Source organism: Triticum dicoccoides, chromosome 5B (assembly GCF_002162155.2).
Source record: "Triticum dicoccoides isolate Atlit2015 ecotype Zavitan chromosome 5B, WEW_v2.0, whole genome shotgun sequence".
NCBI lineage: Eukaryota > Viridiplantae > Streptophyta > Magnoliopsida > Poales > Poaceae > Triticum > Triticum dicoccoides.
Window position 1 is genome coordinate 687414164 of NC_041389.1, and position 5197 is coordinate 687419360.

Sequence of the window (5197 nt, forward strand, 5' to 3'; positions counted from 1 at the left end):
CGTCTTCGGGATAGGGAGGTTTAAGCCGAAGGCTGACCTACTTGGAGTCTAGAGATCGGATATGTCATGTCAAATCACGACAGAAGCACGAGATCATATTAAGACCAATTTCTGATTGGCACAAAAAAATTGATTTATTTCAGACGTAAAGTTTTTTGGTTTTATCATCTTATGGCACTTTTAACCTACTTGTGTGTCTCCAACATAAGTCTCGTAGTGCTAGACCGACCGCTTTTAAAAGCATTGGCGATATCAACGGGGGAGGGGGGGCTACAACTAGTGACGAACTCACCAACAACTGAGGTACTCCGAGGAGTCCTTGGCAAAACGTTCTCGAATATTGCTTTATATGCATCAGTTTGGAATAGTGTCTTTGGTCAGTAGTTGGGTTGCCCAGGTCGTGTGCTTGCCACGTTCTACTTTGTTCGGCTAGGTGTGCAAAGGGGGAACCACTGGGATTGTGCTTCCAGCTCGAATGGCTAAGCACCTCAGTGGAGAAAGCCAAAAAATGACTCTCAAAATGGGTGTAAAGTGGTCAATGATCCGATGACTGTGTCAAACTATAGATCGATAGAGGTTACCCTATGTTAAATGATGAACCTTTTATAAAATTGGCCGAGGTGGTAATGGATTGACCTCGGCTGACGTTGAAGACTAACCGGGGGCTAGTAACTAGCTTCCCAACTTTAAGCTCCTATGACTAAGTGAAAGTTATAAAACCTGCATATCTGTTTGCCTCGTTTCCGCTAACACAACCGCCTCCGGGCACCAAGACGTTGGCTAAGGGTTATCTTGTTAGTGCAGAAACACCATGCGTAGCATCTACAAAGGGATAGAAGCCGACGATGGGCCACATACAAATGATAAACGGTCGCATCGGAGTCAAAAGAAACATATATCATTAGCGTTTGTATTCAATATACAAGCGCTGCCTTCCGTAATTATCGTTATAAGCCATAAATATGCATCAATTTGACTTAAGATTTTGGCCAAGCTGGGTTGCCTCGCTCCCGTGTTTACACCCTACGTTCATGTTGTTCGACTAGGGGGTAAAGGGAGCACCTATGTGATTGTTACTTCTAGGTCATCCGGGCTAGTACCTCAGACTGGGTGAAGCCGAAAGCTGGCCATCTTAAGAATATAATTGGTCGACAACGACAGAAGTGAAAAATTAGGTTCATTAAGACCACAAAGTTCGAGAACTTTCCCCAAACTAAATCCTCAATATTTCCTCCCACATCGATCGGAGTTGATGTTTCATGATCATGATCAACATGTCAGCCTGGGAAAAGGAACTTATAAAGGAACTATTTTTCCCAGAAGATGTTTCTTACGTTAAAAAGTAATATAACATATCTCTCTGTGTACCTTTGTTTATAAGACTGTATGGTCGGATTGCCTTGTTTGCCATAAATTTTTGCCCTCATAAAGGCTTTATAAAGTGGGACAAACACTCCCCAGCTACTGGTCGAGGAGGCTGAAGCCGATGGTCGGTCAACAAAATTTTGTAAATGCGGATCCGAGCAATAATGATGTAACGTACTTGGATACATAGAATCATTACATATAAATTGAGAGTAAGTCAATTTACTATAGCCCATCTTTTAAAGAGTCAAGGACACAATCTTGCTGAGACAACCGAGTATCTGACAAAATGCTCTCATAATTATGTATTGGCATTGATTTCCTATCTATTAAGCCCCCCGGGGTCGACATGCCAAGCTTGGCTTTCGCTAGCTCTAGCTCCTTTAAGAGATCTCTATTCTATTTCTGAGAAGTTTGTGTTAAACACAACAAAATTTGCTGTCAAACGGATATCGATCCTTAATTCGGCCACCCGTGCCCACATTAAGGCTCGGGGGCTGCTGGGCTTCGCGCTAATCATTTACAAATATTAAAGGGGCACACTGATCCCCTGATCTAGTGTTGCCACCTGACCAGTGGCTCGGGGGCTGCCGCATTGCCTATTCAATGTAGAAAATTCAAAGTGCTCAGTGTTCGGCTTGAGCGAGCTATGGGCAAACGCGTCTTCAGACAATAGTAGGTACCATCTGGGACTTATCCGACATCAAGCTAATATATGATGACGATTTCTCAAAACCCTCTCTCAAGGGCATGTCCGCCGATCAGTTCTCCTCTAATGTATTACACCGTGTTTCTATTCCTACGTATGCTCCCAAGCTAGGAGTTGATCCTCAGGCCAATTTCGCGAATCGACCTAAGCCTTAGGGGCTAATGGGATCAGCGGTTTCATGTTTTCCTTCAGGTGCATCTCGGATTTTAGGCCAACACGCACCTTGAGAACTACTGGCTATACACCTCGTCAGCAAATAAATTGTACCAATCGAAAATAAAATTCGCAAACAATCAACCCATGCCTGAGGTGGTGCTCCACTTCGGGAGCAGTCCCGCATAAAGCTCAGATGCAAGTGGTTGGCTCCCTAGAGGGCATTTTCGAATTAGCTCGGTTGAATTCTTTCAACTTTTTCAAGACCGAGGTAGTCTATGATAGTTCGGATGCAGACCGACGTTGGAGCTCGGCTGCAAAAAGATACCTCGGAAGTAGTTCAGCATAAAACTCGTATGCAAGTGGCTGGCTCCGTAGAGGGCATTTCCGACATTAAGATCGGCTACACTCCTTCAGTTTTTTCGAACCAAGGTGATCTATGGCACGTCGGAAACAGTCCGATATTGGAGCTCTGCTGCAAAAAGACACCTTGGATGCAGTCCGGCGTTGGAACTCCGATATAGTCCGGCATTGGAGCTCGGATATAGTCCTGCCTTGGAGCTCGGATACAGTCCGGCGTTGGAGCTCGAATATGGTCCGTCGTTGGAGCTTGGATACAGTCCGGCGTTGGAGCTTTGGATGCAGTCCTTATATAAGCCGAGGCTGGGCTAGTGGATAGATCATTATGATATTCATCCATCATACCATTAGGGTTTAGACCACAACATACGATCTCGAGGTGGATCAACTCTGTACTTGATACTCCATCAATATAAACAAGAGCAAGACGTAGGGTTTTACCTCCATCAGAGGGCTTGAACCTGGGAAAACATTATCTCCTTCGTTCCTGTTACCATTGATCCGAGAATCCACAGCTCGGGACCCCCTACCCCAAGGTCTGCCGGTTTTGATACCGACACCATGCTGTTAAATGTGACGCGGATGAGGACAACCATATGTGTTGTGGCAGACTATACCACTATAAGGCGATAGCGCCTCATCTTCACTTGATGAGGTAAACATGAACGATGTTCGTGATAACATTATTGACTACTTATTTGTCGCAAGAGGAGGGTAACTAACTTATGGGAGAGCAAGTGATGTCTTTCGGTATAGATGTGGATGCATGAACAAGCAATGCCTTTTGGCATAGATATGGGACATCAAGAGGTGTCTTTTGGTATAGATATGTGACTGGTGATGTACGCACAATTTAAGTCTCTTTGGTATATATGTGTGTTCAGGATGATGTATGAAGAACTACCGTTACATTTGTAGTTTTGTTGGTTCACAATCATCACATTTTAATTACCTCCAGCATACGTACAACAACTCAAAAATTAGAAAAACATGTATAAAACAAATTATTACAATTACATTAGTACATAAACACATCTGAACATCCCACGGGTATCTCAAACATTTATTGGAAAGCCACAGCTCATGCAGTTAGTTCACCAAACGACAACACTGCTGACAACAGCTTTCCCACAGCTCACATCCCACAACCCACAACAGCTTCCCCACAACTCACAACCCAACCAAACTTACTAAGTATCAATTTTGTTAGTTGTACCCATTCATCCTCCTCTAGGTTAGACCGACTTTGGTACAGGAGTGACAACAATGGTCCGTCGACGGCGATAGTGGTCTAGATATCTCAATGTAATTTTCTATGCTCTTCATACACCAGACACACAAATGACATCACACTATACCGTTAACACAAAACAGAAAGAAGGACATAACACACTTACTTATTCGGGCTATCCAAACCAAAGTGGATACCTTGCTCCATGTTGATGAGTGTGACGCGGATGAGGACCATAGTCCACATGTGGTGCGACAGACTGTACCACTACAAGGCGGTAGGACCTCATCTTCACTTGATGTCCGTGACAACATTGCTGACTATTGGTTTGCCTTGAAAGGAGGGTAACTATCTTATGGGAGAGCAAGTGATGTCTTTTCAGTATAGATATGACTGGTGATGCATTAACAAGTAATGTCTTTCAGTATAGATATGAGACATCAAGATGTGTCTTTGGTATAGATATGTGGATGGTGATGTATGAACAATTTAAGTCTTTTGGCATATAAATGTGCTTAGGATGACGCATGAAGAAAATTAATGTTATATTTGTAGTTTTGTAGGTTTACTATTCTCACATTTTAATTACCTGCAACATACCTACAACAAGTCAAAAAACCAGTGAAACATGTCTAAAAACGATTATCATCATTATATCAGTACATAAACACCGTCTCAACATCTCAAGGGTATTCCAGACATTTTACTCGAAAGCCACAACTCAGACAAGCAATTTACTAAACGACAATACTGCTCACATCAGCTTTCTCACAGCCCACATCAGCTTTTCCACAGCTCACGGCCCAACCAAACACCCTCTTAGCCTTGCATTCACTTTGATTACATAGACCCAACTGTCATTGACAAAGTTAGACCGGCTTCCGTGTAGGAGTGACAACAACAATGCGCCTCCAGCGTCAGTGGTCCAGAGACCTTGATGTAATTTTTATTATGTTTATGATGCTCTGTACTTTCGATGCACAATCATAAATAAGTCTTGAATTTTTTGAATATTTTATTCTCTTCATAGACAGTTGACATCACACGCTATACCGTTAACATAAACCAGAAAGAAAGAAAGACAGAAAACACGCTCACGTGCACCATCATCATCCATCCATGTGTTCTAAAACCTTCCCAAATCCTCCTAGACGGCCGGCCGGCCGAAAAGCCCCAGACCAACCGCTCGACAAAGCACGCCGGCGGCGTGGCGTGGCGCCGATACATATACGGCCACCCCCCGAATTCCACCCCCGCCCCCATTTCCCTCCACCCTTTTCCGTTTCCCTCCACGGCGCGCCCCTCTTCCCTCCCCATTTTCAGACCCAAAATCCAAATCTCCGCCCTTTATCTCTCCTCCCCCCTCCCTTCCCTCCGAC